At 42.9% G+C, this 22,517-nt stretch overlaps 1 protein-coding gene across 3 annotated transcripts in view; it reads left to right on the forward strand.

The window, feature by feature from the left end:
- Positions 1 to 22,517, forward strand: part of BCKDHB (branched chain keto acid dehydrogenase E1 subunit beta) — a 297,162-nt gene that overhangs the window by 13,002 nt on the left and 261,643 nt on the right. The gene's annotated exons all lie outside the window — the stretch shown is intronic.

The following is a 22,517-nucleotide window of genomic DNA, read 5'->3' on the forward strand; positions in this document are numbered from 1 at the left end:
GTCTTGTGGGGAAAATCATGTAAATGAGTTTGTTTTTGTTTTGATATAGCTGAAGATTAATGTTTTTGAACAGATTTAATGATTTTGTTTAATAGGAATTTCCAAATTAGGCATTGAACTTGGCCTCATAAGTTTATAACTTAAATTTTATTTTCAACTAAGTTAGCTTGCAAAAAGTTGTTTTTGGCTTTTACAAGGATTCCAGGTTGTAGTGTCTCTTAAGATCAGATAAGATATATTTATCTTTACTCGCAACTAGTAACCTGTGGTCATTCATACCAACTGTATTGTTTCCATAAAGAAAATGAGGTAACATGTATTTCTGGATCCTGTGTATAATTGACCAGGAACTGAGTTTAGGCCCTATATTCAATTCGGTTTTAACACTTTTTTTTTTCCCTCCCCCGAAGTATACCACTTTCTCATGTGGTTCAGCTAGCCAGTGTTAGAACCATACTTGAACTGTCCTTAAAACTTAATTCTTTTACTCATTTTTCTGGCCCTGCATAGAAAGAGCCTGAAAAAATATTAGTTACCTTGTTCACAAATTAACCAGGATAGTCAGTTTTGTAACCTACTAGACATGAAAAGCATAACTTGAGAAACTGTATGGAAAATAAGATGTTACTTTATCCAAGAACTGAGTGATGTGGTAAATCTCATGAAGCTTGGCTTAGTAATGAGGGAAGACAGGAGGAAATTTATTTAAAACACTTGGGAATCTTAACTGTTACTTCCTCTTGTGGAATCATTGTACTGTCTGAGCATCTCTTCAATGGCACATTCTCAAGAATCCTTTTGTCCCATTATAGGAATCTGGACTCAGAAATACAACTGATCTTTTTCTTTCAGTTGCCTGGGGAAAGGTTGAAATTCTCCTTGAATTATGCTGGTGTAATTCTGACTTCAGTGGAGTTAGTCCTGATTTGTGAGAGAGAAGAGTCAGGCTCATAGCTCTTTTGTTAGACTCTGTTCTTCTGGTTAATGGTGGTTTTTTCTCAGAAAATGCAAAGACGTCCTTTCTGAATTTCTGCTTTACAATTGAAATAGCTCTCTTCTGGTTACCCATAGAATGTATGTTTTTTTTAACTTGGCTTTTGTGGTTCTAATAAAAAACATTATCAGAGTATAAAATGTCAGTGTTTCATGTACTACATGCTGGGTAATATCTATAGTTACCTGCATGGTGGTTAAGAGTAATAGGGGATAAGATAGTATGCATCAGTGATCGCCTTAAGCACATAAGGGAGACCATGTCTACACTGCCCTGCAATTCAGACTATGGGGATGTGGATTACAGCAAGCTCTGAAGTGCTGCGCTATAACTCCCTTGTGTGGATGCTGTGGGCTGAACAAAAAGGTACCTAGTTCACATTATTGACTACTTTAATGTGAACTAGGAACTTTTTCGTTCGCATACAGTGTCGACATGGGGAGTTACAGTGCAGCATTCTGGTGTTTATGTAATTTACCCCACTGTAGTCCAAACTGTGGGGCAGTGTAGACCAGCCCTAAGCCTGTCTGACTTAACTAGGCATATCTTCTTTCTATGCCTCACCCTCTTTCTACTATAACATTCAAGTAGGCTACCGGTCTATCTTTTATCTGTAACTTTGTTCATGGTAGGCAAATATTAAAAATCATAGCTACAGAAAGCGAACACCATACATTTTTGAATACTAATATTTGCATTAGAATAAGATCTCCGTGACATTACATTTGGTTGCTGCAAAAATTAACACAAGATTTCAACAGGGAAATAAGCAGCAGGAGCAGATGGGTTCTCAAGCAAATATCCTGTTTCTGTGCAAATGTTTCTAGTAGTAAAGCACAAGGGAAAGCAAATACAAGTTGTATTACCAGGAGACTGTTTACGCAGTGTATTGTGTATGCAAAAAATAAAGTCCTTAAGATCCTTTTGGCCCTCATTGGTAAGAATATCTTGTTTATTGTTGAAGGTTTTTTCCACTAACCAGCAAAACAGCAATAAGCAAATACAAGATCATTTGTCAATATTTATATCATACCAATGTGTTGGTGTAAAATGTGAGGGTGTTTTTTATTTTTCCTCCTTTTGTGTTTGTTTTTTTTTTTTTCTGGTATATAATCATCAAGATCACTAGATGGCAGTCTGGCTCTGAAAGTAGTACTCTTAAGAGCAAGTCTGTAGTCCCTTTTTAATTAAATGCAGGGAGCAAGATCTAAATACCAATTTATATACTTGTAGGCAGAATTTAGTTTATTAATGGCTCAGAACTACCCAGATGTTACTCAATATCAAGACTACGGTGCAGAGAAGTTGGGAGGGGGGGAGAGAGGGGGGGAAGTATTTTAAAACAGATTTCTTCTTTCAGTGAGTCTAAATTAACTCTGTGCTATGAAAGCCAGTTAAACCCCACATGTATCTTATGCTTATCTCAGAAAGAAGGTGTCAAGAGGAAAAAATAAAATCATTTTAAATCAGGTCAACACTTAAAGTGGCTTATGAGACTACATATAATTAAATACTTTAGCTTAGAATTTAAATGCACAGAAGTTAGTAAATAGAAGTTTGTTTCTCACAGCAGCTGTAACTTGTTAGTGTCTGAATTAAACCTATGGTAATTCTTCAGAGTCCCTTTGTGGCAGACCCAGCTATGTATTGGTATTCGCACATGAACCCGCAAACACACTTTTTGCCACTTCTCAACAGTGAAGGTGTTGCTCTGGGACTCATGAGATATATGTATGGATGCCCTTATGGGGATAAGAGTAGAAAAGGTCATGCATGCCCTTTCCCTCTTTGTTCTGCCTCAGGACTTTATGGGCATTGGGTGGTCTATTCTTTCTCTTTTTTCATAAACATGCTTGGGCATCAAATGTATGGCCCACAGCCTGTGTCAGGCCCACCTGGTGTATTTGTGTTCTGCGTGACCTGTTCAGACTGCAGAATGTCAGCTTCTGAAATACAATCCTAGCTCTCATGGTTGTGAGACCTTCCCAAATCAGAGTAAAAACAAAATGTTTACTTTCCTGAGTCTGTATATGGTTTGTGGCTTTGAGAGATGATCTCCCATGTCCCCTATTAATCTAATCCGAGTATGAAGTAAAGGATACTTTGTCAACATTAACTATTATATTGCTGATAATTTTAGCATGTGGATTGGGGAAAGGAGTGAGAAATCTAGTGGTGGGAGAGGAGGATTATTGTAGGGAAGGAAATGCAGAAGGAAGAAGAAAGGAGAGACAGGAAAGACAAATAGACTAGAGGGAGGCAAGAGAAACAAAGAATAGTTGGGTGGGACGGGCTTATTTCCCAATGAATGTGACAATGAAGTAATTAAAGATGAAACTTTTAGTTACTAGTAAAGGCCAAATTCTATCCTGTTTCTTTAAATCTTCATGCTCACAGTAGAGTTCTGCTGTGAATGTAAGGGGATATAGAGTCTCAAAGCTGTGTTCAGGTCAATGGACTGTAACTAAAAGTGGAATTTAGCCTTCTTTACTGAGTAAATTTGACATGCTGGGGATTTTGTAAATAACTGTAGTGGCAGGCTTTAAGTGGCTGCTCCTTTTTGTACTGATCAGTTGCTAATAAGTTTTCGCTACCATGCGAGGTTTATGCAGAGCATCTGCAGTTAGGTCATAGAGAACTGCTGGCTGGAGGGTCAAGAGTATTTCCCTGAGTGTTAATTTCTCCTTCAAAGATCCATAACTTCTAGGAAGAAGGATGGCAGTGCTCCATGTTATGACTCCTGAAGACATTGCTGGGCTGGAACAGTGTGATACGGTCTTTAAAATTAGTCCTGTGTAATCCCCAGAGGGCCTCCCATTGTGAGGGGTATCACACATGATGCAGACACACTTGAGGTCTGCATGCTCTGTAGGAGCCGTCGTCTTTTGTCTCTGATAAAGACAGTTGTGGTTTAAACTTTATATCCCTGGTCTTAGTCTGGTTCCCAAAGTACAGAAGCTGTAGTAGATTCATGAAGAAGACACTCTTAGATGCCTGACCACGCTAGAAAGCATGACGGGAACAACCAAAGTGCCCAACTCTTTTCCATGAGTGGAGTGGGAGGGACATTGGGTCACCAGGCTTCCTCTTGTCTCTCCAACAAGCAGGGATGGACTTTACCACACTGGACTGAAAATGTTCAATCTTTGCTGATCATGGGCTGAGGTTGCAAAGGTAATAAGAAAACTGAATTCTCACTACTTTTTATTTTTTTTTATTCTTTTGGAGGGAAATTGCATCCCTAAGTTTAATACACTGTGGAGTTCAACTATGTCTGCTAGGGACTGAGACATGTCATTCCATATTCTTTCTGAAAATATGCTTATGATATGAATGACATAACTGAGGTATACTTTATGCAAGATGGCTCATGTAAGATATCATTGGAAAGGTTATGATTTACTGAATGCGATTATCCAATTTGTATACCTGTATCATTTCTGTATCTGAAGTTAGGAATATTGACTATATATGAATATGAACAAGAGGCTGCTCGGCAGCTCTCCAACACCACTTTCTACAAGCCATTACCCTCTGATCCCACTGAGAGTTACCAAAAGAAACTACAGCATTTGCTCAAGAAACTCCCTGAAAAAGCACAAGATCAAATCCGCACAGACACACCCCTGGAACCCCGACCTGGGATATTCTATCTAATACCCAAGATCCATAAACCTGGAAATCCTGGGCGCCCCATCATCTCAGGCATTGGCACCCTGACAGCAGGATTGTCTGGCTATGTAGACTCCCTCCTCAGGCCCTACACTACCAGCACTCCCAGCTACCTTCGAGACACCACTGACTTCCTGAGGAAACTACAATCCATCGGTGATCTTCCTGAAAACACCATCCTGGCCACTATGGATGTAGAAGCCCTCTACACCAACATTCCACACAAAGATGGACTACAAGCCGTCAGGAACAGTATCCCCGATAGTGTCACGGCTAACCTGGTGGCTGGACTTTGTCCTTACCCATAACTATTTTACATTTGGGGACAATGTATACATTCAGATCAGCGGCACTGTTATGGATACCCGCATGGCCCCACAGTATGCCAACATTTTTATGGCTGACTTAGAAGAACACTTCCTCAGCTCTCGTCCCCTAACGCCCCTACTCTACTTGCGCTATATTGATGATATCTTCATCATCTGGACCCATGGAAAAGAAGCGCTCGAGGAATTCCACCATGATTTCAACAATTTCCATCCCACCATCAACCTCAGCCTGGTCCAGTCCACACAAGAGATCTACTTCCTGGACACTACTGCGCTAATAAACGATGGTCACATAAACACCACCCTATACCGGAAACCTACTGACCGCTATTCCTACCTACATGCCTCCAGCTTTCACCCTGACTACACCACACGATCCATCGTCTACAGCCAAGCTCTGCGATACAACCGCATTTGCTCCAACCCCTCAGACAGAGACGAACACCTACAAGATCTCTATCAAGCATTCTTACAACTACAATACCCACCTGCTGAAATGAAGAAACAGATTGATAGAGCCAAAAGACTTCCCAGAAGTCTCCTACTATAGGACAGGCCTAACAAAGAAAATAACAGAATGCCACTAGCCGTCACCTTCAGCCCCCAACTAAAACCCCTCCAACGCATTATTAAGGATCTACAACCTATCCTGAAGGATGACCCAACACTCTCACAAACCTTGGGAGACAGGCCAGTCCTTGCCTAGAGACAGCCCCCCAACCTGAAGCAAATACTCACCAGCAACCACATACCACACAACAGAACCACTAACCCAGGAGAACCTCTCCTTGCAACAAAGCCCGTTGCCAACTGTGCCCATATATCTATTCAGGGGACACCATCATAGGGCCTAATAACATCAGCCACACTATCAGAGGCTCGTTCACCTGCACATCCACCAATGTGATATATGCCAGCATGTGCCAGCAATGCCCCTCTGCCAGCAATGCCCCTCTGCCATGTACATTGGACAAACTGGACAGTCTCTACGTAAAAGAATAGATGGACACAAATCAGATGTCAAGAATTATAACATTCATAAACCAGTCGGAGAACACTTCAATCTCTCTGGTCACGCGATCACAGATATGAAAGTTGTGATATTAGAACAAAAAAACTTCAAATCCAGACTGCAGCGAGAAACTGTTGAATTGGAATTCATTTGCAAAGTGGATACAATTAACTTAGGTTACCTTGCATAATGAATTAGCCACTCCCAGTCTCTATTCAAGCCTATTTCCCCTTTATTCCTACCCTCCCCCCCGCCTTCCCTCAGACTTTCTTGTTAAACCCTGGATTTGTGCTGGAAATGGCCCACCTTGATTATCATACACATTGTAAGGAGAGTGATCACTTTAGATAAGCTGTTAGCATCAGGAGAGTGGGGTGGGAGGAGGTATTTTTTTCATGCTTTGTGTGTATATAAAAAGATCTTCTACACTTTCCACAATATGCATCCAATGAAGTGAGCTGTAGCTCACGAAAGCTTATGCTCAAATAAATTGGTTAGTCTCTAAGGTGCCACAAGTACTCCTTTTCTTTTTGACTATATATCTGTATTTCAACTGTGCTACTTCGGGTAACGCCCACTGCTAACACTTCAGGTACAACAATGGAAAAGCCAGATAGGGTGGATGGCCCATCAGCAAGGACAATGAACTGCAAAAGGCTTGGCCTTCCTGTGGACATTCCATATCGCCACTGACTCATGGACTCTGTGATTCTACAGAGTCAGGTGGTCTTGTGACCTGATACTAAAACATTATCTGGGAATGTTACAAGACAAGGGAAGGGAGGTCAAGTTTGGGGAAACTGAAGGATTCCTGTCTTATGTAAATCCTATTTAAGGGTAGGGAGGAAGGCAAACAGGACTCCTCTCCATGGCCTGTTGTCCCAAGAAGAAAATCTGAAGGCAGGGGGGCATCCACACTGAGACGGGTGCAGTTGAAAGGGGATATAACTGGAACTCTGAACCATGGAAACTTTGCAACCTGTCTGCAACAATATCTAGGGTGAGAAATACTACTTGAAATTAATTTCTTTAGTGAAACTAGCTTAGTGTGTGTGTTTTCATTTGCTTAGTAATCTGCTTTTGTTCTGTTACCCCTTTTACTACTTATCTGCCTTTTATAGTTAATAAAATTTGTTTTGTTTAAACCCAGTTTCTAACGGGGGTGGAGCAAGAAGTGTGCAGGGGAGAGGCCAGAGGCTAGCCTCCCTGGCCAGGAGCTCAGGGGCAAGGCAGGGCAGGACAGTCCCAGGCCTGCAGGCTGTAGTTTGCCCACCTCTGGTCTAGTGTGTAGCATACTACACTGGTACACTGGAGACCTAGATTCAATTTCTGGCTCTGCCACTGCCTTCCTGCATTACTTTGGACAAATCCCATTCATTCTTTCTATACTTTCATTCCCCATCTGTAAATTGGAGATCACAATTAATCCCTCTTTGGTCTATTTGGATAGTAAGATGTTTGTAGGCACTGTCTCTTACTGGAATTAATTTGCAAACTGGATACAATTAACTTAGGCTTGAATAGAGACTGGGAGTGGATGTGTCATTACACAAAGTAAAACTATTCTCCCCCCCCCCCCCCACTGTTCCTCAGACCTTCCTGTTAACTGCTGGAAATGGCCCACCTTGATTATCACTACAAAAGGTCCCCCCTCCGTCCCGTCCCCCCCCGCTCTCCTGCTGGTAATAACTCATCTTAAGTGATCACTCTCCTTACAGTGTGTATGATAACACCCATTTTTCCATGTTCTGTGTGTATATAAAACTCCCCACTGTATTTTCCACTGAATGCAGCCGATGAAGTGAGCTGTAGCTCATGAAAGCTTATGCTTTATGCTCAAATAAATTGGTTAGTCTCTAAGGTGCCACTAGTACTCCTTTTCTTTTTGTCTCTTACTATGTTTGTACAGTGCTTAACATAATTGGAGACCTGAATTACAGTGGACACTATTATAATATAAATGTTTACAAATTGAAGTCTAAAAATAGCCTCTCTTGAACACAAACATCTGAACAATATCCTTAAATTGTGTATGTGACACTTCCTGGGGGCACCCAGGGTACTGAAGCATTTTACTACACCTGCCCTTAGTGTGCAGAAGCTTTGTCTGTCCGTGCCTGGGATCAGTGCCCAGATAACACAAGCACTCTCTTCCCAATCTGCTAAGGACCTGCTGATCTTCTGCAGGTTAGTGATAGCAACTTCCAGTCTCCGAGCCCTTCAAGCATTGCCCTGGAATGTTCTGCTGCTGTTCTCTGGGACATTCACAGAATTCACAGATCCACTGTTCTCAAAGGAACAGTACACCTCAGCTTACCTTGATCACTGCTCTGCTTAACTCATGGCACTTAAATTTGTTTATAGTGAAAACAAGTATAAACTTAGACATTCTTCCGTCTCAAAGATTGGCACACCCAAAATCTTTCTCCCAACTTGTAACAGCCAGGCTCGCTGTGACCCTGTGACAAGCATGCTGGCTGCTGGTCTCCTAGGTGAAGGATACCATATATCTCCCTGCACTCTCCTGATATACCAGACTAATTATTGTATCTTAGTCATAAACAAGATTCCCCCTTCCTGCTCTGTGTTCCTTTTCTGGAGATTTTGCATAAATACCATGTTACACTTAAACTGCAACCCACCAGATAGCGCTCTTAAGTGGTCCAGTTTATAGATCTAACAGTATCCTTATTTTATCATTAAAGTTTGTATTGGCTTTCAGATAAAGCTACAACAAAACTGTGAGGAGATTGTTTGTTTGTTTTTTCCATGTAGGAAAAACAAAAGAATAAGGAAGACGGAGAGGGGAAGCGTGCAAGGTATTTCAATGAGTGGAAAAAACACAAAATGGCAGGATTTGTCTATTTTCATCAAGTTAAAAGAAAACCGTTTATCTCTCATCATTTGTTGTCTTGTGATCCCACCTGTTCTAGCTAATAATGGTGAGTGATGGGAAGGTCTTCCAATAAGACCAATGCAGAACAATAGTCTGCCTGAAATTTAAGTTGGAGGTATCTGTTTCAAGTGATATTTTTCAAGGCCACAAAGCTAATTTCTGGAAATCCCATTAAAGGAGTAAATGGCTAGCTGTGAATGAAATCAACCCTTTTGAGAATGGTTTAATAGTGGGGATGGAATCACAGAAATGTAGGGCTGGAAGGGACCTCTAGCCATCATCAAGCTCAGTCCCCTGCACTGAGGCAGGACTGAGTAAACCTAAACCATCCATCCCTGACAGGTGTTTTTCCAATTTGTTCTTAAACTTCCAGTGATGGGAATTCCACAATTTTCCTTGGAATCCTATTCCAGAGCTTAACTACCCTTCTACTTAGAAAGTTCTTCCTAATATCTAACCTAAATCTCCCTTGTTGCGGATTAAGCCCATTACTTCTTGTCCTGCCTTCAATGGACATGGAGAACAATTGGTCACCATCCTCTTCATAACAGCACTTTAATGTATTTGAAGACTATTATCAAATCACCCCCTGTCGTCTTTTCTCAAGACTAAACATACCCCAATTTTTTCTTAACCTTGCCTTTATAGGTCAGGTTTTCTAAACCTTTCATCATTTTTTAGCTCTTCTTTGGACTGTCTCCAATTTGTCCACATCTTTCCTAAAGTGTGGTACCTGGAGAACTGGACACAGTAGTCCTTCTGAGGCCTCATCAGTGCTGAGTAGAATGGGACAAATATCTCCTGTGTCTGACATTTCTGTTAATACACTCCAGAATGAAGATAGTCTTTTTTTGTAACTGCATCATGTTGACTCTTTCAGTTTGTGATCCAAATCCCCAGATTCTTGTCAGCAGTAGTTGCGCATTTGATTTTTCCTTTCCAAGTGAAGTACTTCGCAGTTGTCTTTATTGAATTTCATCTTGTTGAATTTAAATCAATTCTCAAATTTGTCAAGGTCATCTTGAACTTTAATCCTGTCCTCCAAAATGGTTGCAACCCCTTCCAGCTTTGTGTCATCCACAAATTTTATAAGCATACTTTCCACTCCATTGTCTGAATCATTGATTAAAGTGTTGAACAGTATTGGACCAAGGATTGACCTCTCCACTAGACAGGTTTTTCCAGTTTGACAATGAACCATTGATAACTATTTTTTAAGTTCAGTCTTTCAACCAGTTTTGTACTCACCATATATAATTTCATCCAGACTGCATATCTCTAGTTTGCTTATAAGAATGTCATGTATCACTGTGTGAAAAGCCTTACTAAAAATCAAAATATAGCACATCTCTTGCTTCACCAGTATCGGGTAGGTCAGTAACCCTGTTAAAGAAGGAAGTTAGGCTGGTTTGGTATGATTGTTCTTGACCAATCCAAGCTGGCTATTCATTACCAACCTATATATATCCTCAAGTGCTTACAAATTGATTGTTTAATAATTTGTTCCAGTAACTTTGATACCTGGAAAGATAGTCTGACGGGTCTAGAATTCCCGGGGTCCTCTGTCCCCCTTTTTAGAGATAGGTACTAGGTTTGCACTTCTGCAGTCCACCAGTTCTCCAAGAGTTCTCAAAGATAATCACTCATGGTTCTGAGATTACTTCAGCTAGTTCCTTAAGAGCTCTAGGATGAATTTCCTGCCTGCTTGAATACCTCTAACTTACTAAATATTCTTTACCCTGTTCTTTCCCAATTTTTCAAGTGTGTTCCTTTCTCCTTGTTGATATTAACTGTGTTGAGTATCTGGTCATCATTACTCCTTTTTAGTGGAGACCGAAGCAAAATAGATATTAAACACCTCAGCCTTCTTGATATCAGTTATTAGCTCTCCTTCCCCACTAAGTAGTAGACCTACACTTTCCCTTGCTGCTAATGTATTTAAAGCAGTGGCTCTCAACCTTTCCAGACTACTGTACCTCTTTCAGGAGTCTGATTTTGTCTTGCAAATCAGCAAGTTTCACCTCATTTAAAAACTACTTGCTTACAAAAACAGATACAAGAATACAAAATTATCACAGCACACTATTACTGAAAAATGCTTTTTCTTTTTATGATATAATTATAAAGTAAATCAACTGGAATATAAACATTGTACTTAAATTTCAGTGTATAGTATATGGAGCAATATAAGCAAGTTGTATGTATGAAATTTTAGTTTGTACTGACTTTACTAGTGCTTTTTATGTAGCCTCTTGTAAAACTAGGTAAATAACTAGATGAGTTGATGTACCCCCCGGAAGACCTCTGAGTACCCCCAGTAGTATGCATATCCCTGGTTGAGAACCACTGATTTAAAGAACCTCTTATTTTATATCCCTTTCTAGGTGTAACTCATTTTGTGCCATAGCTTTTCTGATTTTTGTCCCGACATACTTATGTTCTTTTGAACTTCTCCTTAGCAATTTGTCCATATTTCCACTTTTTGTTGGATTCCTTTTGAATTTGCCATCATTAAGAGCTTTTGAAGGAGCCATATTGGACACTTACTATTGTTTCTGTTTTTCCTTCACGTTTGAATGGCTTGCAGTTGTACCTTTTTAGTACAGTTTCTGTGAGAAACTATCAGCTCTTCTGAACTCCTTTTTTCCTTTAGCTTTTCTTCCCATAGGTCCTTACCTATCAGTTCTGAGTTTTAGTCTGCCTTTTTGGTGTCCATTGTCAGTATTCTGTTGCTCTCACTCCTTCCTTTCCTTAGAATCATGGAATTCGTCATGTCATATATGATCACTTTCACTCAAATTGTCTTTCACCTTCAGACAGACTACCAATTTCTCCCTTTTGGTCAGAATAAAGTCTAAAATGACTGTCCCCTGGTTGCGTCCTCCACTTACTAAAACAAAAAGCAGTGCCCAATACGTCCCAAGAACTTACTGGAAACTTTGTTTTACCATATTATTTTTCCAACAGGTGTCTGGATAGTTAGCCTTCCATTACTATCAGGTCTTACGTTGAATATCTCTGGTATTCTAGAAATTCCTCATCCATCTCTTGTTCCTGATTTGGTGGTGTAGCAGACCCCTTAGCGTGACATCATCCCTAATTTTTTTACCTGTTTTATCGTTCCCCAGAAATTTTCGGGTGGTATGTCTCTCACCTTCTTCTGGACCTCAGAACAAGTATATATGTTGTTGATGTATAATGCAACGCTTCCTTCATTTTTATTCTGCCTTTCTTTCCTGAACAAGCTACATTCTTCTGTGCCATTATTCCAGTCATGCGACTTATCCCACCAAGTCTCTGTGATGCCAGTTAAGTCATAATTTAGCTAATGTACTAATTGTCATGCAGTCTAGAGCACCTTACAGCTTAGTTGCTATCTCAGGACAGACTGTCATAAAACAAGGGCAGACACCCCAGACTAGTGGTATATTTTGTAAGTAGCTTTCACTAAGCCGGTAATAAATGTGAACTCCTGCATCACTTTACCAGTCTTACCCTGGAGTTACAGACACTCCCCTTAGCCTCTCCAGTCTATATTGCCACACAGACAAACTGAATTTTGTGATAAAAGGTTACTTAAACTTAAAATCACACTATTCTGGTTTCTCCCAGTCCCAAGACACCAGTCACTTATTCCAGATCAATTCGTACTCTGGATTGTTGCATCAAAGACGAGGCTGGCAGCCAAGCCTATAACTAACTCTAGGTTTATTAGCTAAGAGAAGGAAATGAGTTACTAAGTATGACTCACTTGTACATATCGTTTAACTGCTTTAACCAATCTATGATTACCAGTGGTGGCAGAGATGTAGTAATATACCAATTTATCAAAAGTCTTTCAGGGCTACTCAGAATAACTCTGGGGAATCTCCATCTTCTTGTTTACTTATTCTGTCCTGTTAGAATCCAAACAGTCCAGAGATAAAGGATCTTTGAATCCATATTTATTGTATCTTCATACAGAAAGCAAGCTGTGTCTCTAACCACATGGGCTTTTCCTTTGAGGGTGAGGTGGGGAGTGCACTTAGACTTTTGATCTCCAGCTATATACATAATAACCACTTGCTTTGAAATTAGCATTTTCTGTTAGTCTTTAAGTCCTTCATTAGCATTTCACAAGGTTTTTGATGGGTAATTTAGTTATAAGGGTTTTTACCATCTAAATATTTTCTATTACATTATGATCGGAACAGATAAGTGAAAACATACAAGTAATATTCCACTAGTTTTCATGAAGTTTAAACATCTGAATATGTACTTATACATCTAACCATTACTTGGTTGGGACCCCTTGGGGTCGTGAGGTTATTACATGGGAGGTTGCAAGCTGCCAGCCTCCACCCCAAACCCTGCTTTGCCTCCAGCATTTATAATGGTGTTAAATATATAAAAAAGTGTTTTTAATTTATAAGGGGTGTCACACTCAGAGGCTTGCTATGTGAAAAGGAAAAGGAGTACTTGTGGCACCTTAGAGACTAACCAATTTATTTGAGCATGAGCTTTCGTGAGCTACAGCTCACTTCATCAGATGCATACCGTGGAAACTGCAGCAGACTTTATATATACACAGAGAATATGAAACAATACCTCCTCCCACCCCACTGTCCTGCTGGTAATAGCTTATCTAAAGTAATCGTCAGGTTAGGCCATTTCCAGCACAAATCCAGGTTTTCTCACCCTCCACCCCCCCACACAAATTCACTCTCCTGCTGGTGATAGCCCATCCAAAGTGACAACTATCACCAGCAGGAGAGTGAATTTGTGTGGGGGGGTGGAGGGTGAGAAAACCTGGATTTGTGCTGGAAATGGCCTAACCTGACGATTACTTTAGATAAGCTATTACCAGCAGGACAGTGGGGTGGGAGGAGGTATTGTTTCATATTCTCTGTGTATATATAAAGTCTGCTGCAGTTTCCACGGTATGCATCTGATGAAGTGAGCTGTAGCTCACGAAAGCTCATGCTCAAATAAATTGGTTAGTCTCTAAGGTGCCACAAGTACTCTTTTTCTTTTTGCGAATACAGACTAACACGGGTGTTACTCTGAAACCTGTCATTATGTGAAAAGGGTCACCAGTACAAAAATCTGAGAATCCCTGCTCTAGCATGACCTGATCAGCTAGTGTCATACCCCTAATGCAAAAATTGTATATGAATGGGAGTCACTGATGCTTCTGAATACGCTTCAGGGTTCTCCCATTCTTTATAAGGCATTAGCCACTACATTCTCCTTTCCCTGGTTATGAATTATTTCCATATTAAGTTCCTGTAGGGTTAAACTCTAATGAAGTAATCTTGAATTGGTACCCTTGGTTGGTGCAGCCATGTCAAAGAGGCATGATCGCTTAAAACAAAAATTTTTTTCATTACGCAAAAAAGGCTCAAGTTGCCTAAGAGCCCGGACAATGGCATCGCAGTCTTTCTCAATGACCGCATAATCTTGTTCAGTGGGGGGTGAGTTTTTGTTTAAGTAGGCAGTAGGATTGCCTCTTGCCCCCTACTCCATCTTGGATCACTACCGTGCTCAAACCAGCATTGGAAGCATCAGTACACAGCACGAATGGTTAGCTGAAATCAGGGCTGACCAAAACAGGCTCTTTTTACCCAAAGCCTCTTCTATGTTCTGGAAGCCTTTCTCACAGGCCGCTTTCCATATCACCTGGCCTAGTTTTATAAGGTCTGCTATGGGGGCTTTAATGTCACTAAACCCCTTTACAAACCTTCGGCAATAGTTGGCCAGTCCACTAGAGGACTGGATCTGCTTCTTGGTTTGAGGGGCAGGCCGGCTCTGAATGGCCTCTACCTTTAGAGGGTTGGGGTGAACTAACCCACTGGCCATCTGTGTTGTAGGTAGGACACCTCTGCAGCCCCCATCTTGAAGTTGGAGATCTTGACAGTGAGGTTGGCTTCTCTGAGCCTTTGTAATGCAATTCACACATGGTCTTGCCAGGAGTTACTGAAGATAGCCAAGTCAATCATCTATATTGGCACTGGCAAATGTTTGTAACCCCTGCAGTACCTCATTAACAAGCTGCTGAAAAGTAGTCCCTGAATTTATTAATCCAAAAGCCATAAATTTAAATTCATATAGTCCAGATTCCATTACAAAAGCAGATTATTATTATTTTTTTTTTTTTTTTACTGGGCATCCGTATCTAAGAATTTGCCAGTACCCACAAATCAAATCTGGTGTGCTTATAAGTTTTGCCCCCGCAACAGGTCCCGTAAGTCCTCTCTTTGGGGTATAGGTTATGGGTCAGGCTAGGTGATAGCATTTAGTTTTCTTTAATCTACACATTTTATGGCTTTGTATTTTTTTAGGTACCATTACAACAGCAGGAGCTTTTCGACGAAAGCCTTGTCTACACTGCCACTTTACAGCGCTGAAACTTTCTCGCTCAAGGGTGTTAAAAAAACACCCCCCTGAGTGCTGCAAGTTTCAGCACTGTAAAATGGCAGTGTAGATAGTGTACTAGCGCTGGGAGTTGCACTCCCAGTGCTGGGAGCCACTCATCTCATGGGGGTGGTTTTTTTACAGCATTGGGATGATGCCTCGACTACACAGCAACATTAAAGCACTGCTATTTCCCTTTTTGTGATTACCTTCCTTTCAAGCATGCTTCCCTCCTCCTCCTGGAATTGTTTCTGCATTTCTCCTTTAGCCCAGTAGGCTCTTCTAAGCGGTGGGTGGGGCCCCAAGGTTTGAATGGAGAGCACGGTCTTGTCAGTTAAACCTTGCTGTTTGGAAAATACCTGTTTTTGTGGTGTTTTAAAAGGGTGAGCATTTCCTGCTTTTGGGTTGAATTTAAACCTTCCCCAAACTCAATGCTTTCCAGAGAAGTTTCTCCCCTGCTCTCTTTGACCAAATCAGTTAAAGGGGTTCATGTTTTCTCATCACAATAAATCATGTTTACTGCTGTCTTCCTTTCCTGGTAAGCTTTTAATCTGTAGATACTCACTGTGTGCACATCTCCTCTGCCAGTGGGCTTCCTTACATTGTGTGTGACTTAATTCACTCTTTCAATGGCCTCTGAAGGTCTTTCCCAATAATCCTTTGTTTTTCCTCACAGGAATCAGCATTTACACCAGATCACCAATATCAAATGATCTTTCTTCATTAGGCCGTTCATACAAAACTTTCCAAGTTTCCTGACTTTTCTTAAGGTTCTGTTAGACTAACTCCATCATAACCTCAAATTCTCTTTAAAATGAGTGACTTGTTTCCCTATTGGCTGCCCTGTTTCCTCAGTATTGCCCTTTCAAGAGCCTCAAATCAAATCAAGGGGTCCCCTCACCTGCCTCCCATAGAGGAGATCAAAGGGGGCAAACCCAATAGATTCTTGGGGAACACTTCTGTAGGATTATAAAAAGTAAGGAAGTAATAGGTCTGTCGTTTTCACACTGGGAGATGTAAATTCTTAGCATAGTTTTTATAGTTCCATTAAATCTTTCCACAAACCCATTAGTTTCTAGGTGATAAGGAGCAGCTTTTGTATGCTTCACTCTATGTAATTCCTGTAACCTTTTAAAGAAAAGGAGTACTTGTGGCACCTTAGAGACGAACCAATTTATTTGAGTATAAGCTTTCGTGAGCTACAGCTCACTTCATCGCATGCATACTGTGGAAAATACAGAAGATGTTCTTATACATACAATCTGTGAAAAAATGGGTGTTTACCACTACAAAAGGTTTTCTGTCCCCCCACCCCACTCTCCTGCTGGAAATGGCCCATCTAAAGTGATCACTCTCCTTACAATATGTATGATAATCAAGTTGGGCCATTTCCAGCACAAATCCAGGTTCCCCCCCCCCCCCCCCGCTTTTTTTTCTCCCCACACACAAACCCACTCTCCTGTTGGTAATAGCTTATCTAAGGGTATGTCTACACTATGAAATTAGGTCGAATTTTAGAATTCAGTTTTTTAGAAATCGGTTTTATATATTCGAGTGTGTGTCTCCCCATGGAAAATGCTCTAAGTGCATTAAGTGCATTAACTCGGCGGAGTGCTTCCACAGTACTGAGGCTAGAATCGACTTCCGGAGCATTGCACTGTGGGTTGCTATCCCACAGTTCCCGCAGTCTCCGCTGCCCATTGGAATTCTGGGTTGAGATCCCAATGCCTGATGGGGCTAAAACATTGTCGTGGGTGGTTCTGGGTACATATCGTCAGGCCCCCATTCCCTCCCTCCCTCCGTGAAAGCAAGGGCAGACAATCATTTCGTGCCTTTTTTCCTGAGTTACCTGTGCAGATGCCATACCACGGCGAGCATGGAGCCCTCTCAGTTCACTGTCACCGTATGTCTCCTGGGTGCTGGCAGACGCGGTACTGCATTGCTACACAGCAGCATCAACCCATTGCCTTGTGGCAGCAGATGGTACAATACGACTGGTAACCGTCATCGTCATGTCCGAGGTGCTCCTGGCCGCATCGGCCAGGAGCGCCTGGGCAGACATGCGCAGGGACTAAATTTGGAGTGACTTGACCAGGTCATTCTCTTTAGTCCTGCAGTCAGTCCTATTGAACCATCTTATGGTGAGCAGGCAGGCGATACGGATCGCTAGCAGTCCTACTGTACCATCTTCTGCCAGGCAGGCAAGAAATGAGGATGGCTAGCAGTCGTACTGCACCGTCTTCCGCCGAGCAGCCGTGAGATGTGGATGGCTTGCAGTCCTTCTGCACCGTCTGCTGCCAGCCAAAGATGTAAAAGATAGATGGAGTGGATCAAAACAAGAAATAGACCAGATTTGTTTTGTACTCATTTGCTCCCCCCCCGTCCCCCGTCTAGGGGACTCATTCCTCTAGGTCACACTGCAGTCACTCACAGAGAAGGTGCAGCGAGGTAAATCAAGCCATGTGTCAATCAGAGGCCAGACCAACCTGCTTGTTCCAATAAGAACAATTACTTACGTGCACCATTTCTTATTGGAACCCTCCGTGAAGTCCTGCCTGAAATAATCACTGATGTAAAGCCACCCCCTTTGTTGATTTTAATTCCCTGTAAGCCAACCCTGTAAGCCATGTCGTCAGTTGCCCCTCCCTCCATCAGAGCAATGGCAGACAATCGTTCCATGCCTTTTTTCTGTGCGGATTGCATACCAAGGCAAGCATGGAGGCCGCGCAGCTCACTTTGGCAATTAGGAGCACATTAAACACCACACGCATTATCCAGCAGTATATGCGGCACCAGAACCTGGAAGAGCAGTACCGGGCGAGGAGGCGACGTCAGCGGTCACGTGAGTGATCAGGACATGGACACAGATTTCTCTGAAAGCATGGGCCCTGCCAATGCATGCATCATGGTGCTAATGGGGCAGGTTCATGCTGTGGAACGCCGATTCTGGGCTCGGGAAACAAGCACAGACTGATGGGATCGCATAGTGTTGCAGGTCTGGGACAATTCCCAGTGGCTGCGAAACTTTCGCATGCGTAAGGGCACTTTCATGGAACTTTGTGACTTGCTTTCCCCTGCCCTGAAGCGCATGAATACCAAGATGAGAGCAGCCCTCACAGTTGAGAAGCGAGTGGCAATAGCCCTGTGGAAGCTTGCAATGCCAGACAGCTACCGGTCAGTCGGGAATCAATTTGGAGTGGGCAAATCTACTGTGGGGGCTGCTGTGATGCAAGTAGCCAACGCAATCAAAGATCTGCTGATATCAAGGGTAGTGACCCTGGGAAATGTGCAGGTCATAGTGGATGGCTTTGCTGCAATGGGATTCCCTAACTGTGGTGGGGCCATAGATGGAACCCATATCCCTATCTTGGCACCGGAGCACCAAGCTGGCGAGTACATAAACCGCAAGGGGTACTTTTCAGTAGTGCTGCAAGCTCTGGTGGATCACAAGGGACGTTTCACCAACATCAACGTGGGATGGCCGGGAAAGGTACATGACGCTCGCATCTTCAGGAACTCTGGTCTGTTTCAAAAGCTGCAGGAAGGGACTTTATTCCTAGACCAGAAAATAACTGTTGGGGATGTTGAAATGCCTATATGTATCCTTGGGGACCCAGCTTACCCCTTAATGCCATGGCTCATGAAGCCATACACAGGCAGCCTGGACAGTAGTCAGGAGCTGTTCAACTACAGGCTGAGCAAGTGCAAAATGGTGGTAGAATGTGCATTTGGACATTTAAAAGCGCCCTGGCGCAGTTTACCGACTCAGTTAGAAACCAATATTCCCACTGTTATTAGTGCTTGCTATGCGCTCCGCAATCTCTGTGAGAGTAAGGGGGAGACGTTTATGGCGGGGTGGGAGGTTGAGGCAAATCGCCTGGCTGCTGGTTACGCACAGCCAGACACCAGGGCGGTTAGAAGAGCACAGGAGGGCGCGATACGCATCAGAGAAGCTTTGAAAACTAGTTTCATGACTGGCTAGGCTACGGTGTGAAAGTTCTCTTTGTTTCTCCTTGATGAAACCCCCCACCCCTTGGTTCACTCTACTTCCCTGTAAGCTAACCACCCTCCCCTCCTCGCTTCGATCACCGCTTGAAGAAGCAATAAAGTCATTGTTGCTTCACATTCATGCATTCTTTATTCATTCATCACACAAATAGGGGGATGACTACCAAGGTAGCCCAGGAGGGGTGGTGGAGGAGGGAAGGAAAATGCCACACAGCACTTTAAAAGTTCACAACTTTAAAATTTATTGAATGCCAGCCTTCTTTTTTTTTGGGCAATCCTTTGTGGCGGAGTGGTGGGGCCCCCCCACCGCGTTCTTGGGCGGCTGGGTGTGGAGGCTATGGAACTTGGGGAGGAGGGCGGTTGGTTACACAGGGGCTGTCGTGGCAGTCTGTGCTCCAGCTGCCTTTGCTGCAGCTCAACCATACACTGGAGCATACTGGTTTGGTCCTCCAGCAGCCTCAGCATTGAATCCTGCCTCCTCTCATCATGCTGCCGCCACATTTGAGCTTCAGCCCTGTCTTCAGCCCGCCACTTACTCTCTTCAGCCCGCCACCTCTCCTCCCGGTCATTTTGTGCTTTCCTGCACTCTGACATTATTTGCCTCCACGCATTCGTCTGTGCTCTGTCAGTGTGGGAGGACAGCATGAGCTCAGAGAACATTTCATCACGAGTGCGTTTTTTTTTCTTTCTAATCTTCACTAGCCTCTGGGAAGGAGAAGATCCTGTGATCCTTGAAACACATGCAGCTGGTGGAGAAAAAAAAAGGGATAGTGGTATTTAAAAAGACACATTTTATAAAAAAGTGGCTACACTCTTTCAGGGTAAACCTTGCTGTTAAGATTACATACATAGCACATGTGCTTTCATTACAAGGTCGCATTTTGCCTCCCCCCACCGCGTGGCTCCCCCCTCAACCCTCCCCCCTCCCCGTGGCTAACAGCGGGGAACATTTCTGTTCAGCCACAGGCAAACAGCCCAGCAGGAACGGGCACCTCTGAGTGTCCCCTGAAGAAAAGCACCCTATTTCAACCAGGTGACCATGAATGATATCTCACTCTCCTGAGGATAACACAGAGAGATAAAGAACGGATGTTGTTTGAACGCCAGCAAACATACACTGCAATGCTTTGTTCTACAATGATTCCCGAGTACTTTCTACTGGCCTGGAGTGGTAAAGTGTCCTACCATGGAGGACGCAATAAGGCTGCCTTCCCCAGAAACCTTTTGCAAAGGCTTTGGGAGTACATCCAGGAGAGCCGCGAATGCCAGGGCAAATTAATCCTTTCACATGCTTGCTTTTAAACCATGTATAGTATTTTAAAAGGTACACTCACCGGAGGTCCCTTCTCCGCCTGCTGGATCCAGGAGGCAGCCTTGGGTGGGTTCGGGAGGTACTGGCTCCAGGTCCAGGGTGAGAAACAGTTCCTGGCTGTCGGGAAAACTGGTTTCTTCGCTTGCTTGCTGTGAGCTATCTACAACCTCATCATCTTCTTCTTCTTCGTCCCCAAAACCTTCTTCCGTGTTGCCTCCATCTCCATTGAAGAAGTCAAACAACACGGCTGGGATAGTGGTGGCTGAACCCCCTAAAATGGCATGCAGCTCATCATAGAAGCGGCATGTTTGGGGCTCTGACCCGGAGTGGCCGTTTGGCTCTCTGGTTTTCTGGTAGGCTTGCCTCAGCTCCTTAAGTTTCATGCGCACTGCTTCGGGTCCCTGTTATGGCCTCTGTCCTTCATACCCTGGGAGATTTTGACAAAGGTTTTGGCATTTCAAAAACTGGAACAGAGTTCTGATAGCATGGATTCCTCTCCCCATACAGCGATCAGATCCCGTACCTCCCGTTCAGTCCATGCTAGAGCTCTTTTGCAATTCTGGGACTCCATCATGGTCACCTCTGCTGATGAGCTCTGCATGGTCACCTGCAGCTTGCCACGCTGGCCAAGCAGGAAATGAGATTCAAAATTTCGTGGTTCTTTTCCTGTCTACCTGGCCAGTGCATCTGAGTTGAGAGTGCTGTCCAGAGCGGTCACAATGGAGCACTCTGGGATAGCTCCCGGAGGCCAATACCGTCGAATTGTGTCCACAGTACCCCAAATTCGAGCCGGCAAGGCCGATTTAAGCGCTAATCCACTTGTCAGGGGTGAAGTAAGGAAATCGATTTTAAGAGCCCTTTAATTCGAAATAAAGGGCTTCATCGTGTGGATGGGTGCAGGTTTACGTCGATTTAACGGTGCTAAATTCGACTTAAAGCCCTAGTGTAGACCAGGGCTCAAGTGATCACTCTCCTTACAATGTGTATGATAATCAAGGTGGGCCATTTCCAGCACAGATCCAGGGTTTAACAAGAAAGTCTGAGGAAGGGGGGGAGGAAAAAAGAAGGGGAAATAGGTTACCTTGCATAATGACTTAGCCACTCCCAGTCTCTATTCAAGCCTAAGTTAATTGTATCCATTTTGCAAATGAATTCCAATTCAACAGTTTCTCGCTGGAGTCTGGTTTTGAAGTTTTTCTGTTGTAGTATCGCAACTTTCATGTCTGTGATCGCGTGACCAGAGAGATTGAAGTGTTCTCCGACTGGTTTATGAATGTTATAATTCTTGACATCTGATTTGTGTCCATTTATTCTTTTACGTAGAGACGGTCCAGTTTGTCCAATGTACATGGCAGAGGGGCACGCGATTACAGATTCCCCCCGCTTCCTCAGACTTTCTTGTTAAACCCTGGATTTGTGCTGGAAATGGCCCACCTTGATTATCATACACATTGTAAGGAGAGTGATCACTTTAGATAAGCTGTTAGCATAAGGAGAGTGGGGTGGGAGGAGAGAAAACATTTTGTAGTGGTAAACACCCATTTGGTCATGGTTTGTATGTATAAGAACATCTTCTGTATTTTCCACGGTATGCATCCGATGAAGTGAGTTGTAGCTCACGAAAGCTTATGATCAAATAAATTGGTTAGTCTCTAAGGTGCCACAAGTACTCCTTTTCTTTTTGCGAATACAGATTAACACGGCTGTTACTCTGAAACCTGTAACCTTTTAAAGACTTCAGACATGAAGTTTTCACCATGGTCTGACAAGTTTTCTCTGGGAAAACCTACTCTGCTGAAAATGGTGAATAAAGCTGTAGCTGTTAGGATATAGATATTCAGGCCTGTCTGCAAAGGCCTGTACTTTAAGAATTTAGGTGTATTCTTATCACTTGGCTAGTT

The sequence above is a fragment of the Eretmochelys imbricata genome, chromosome 3 (assembly GCF_965152235.1).
Source record: "Eretmochelys imbricata isolate rEreImb1 chromosome 3, rEreImb1.hap1, whole genome shotgun sequence".
NCBI classification, from domain to species: domain Eukaryota; kingdom Metazoa; phylum Chordata; order Testudines; family Cheloniidae; genus Eretmochelys; species Eretmochelys imbricata.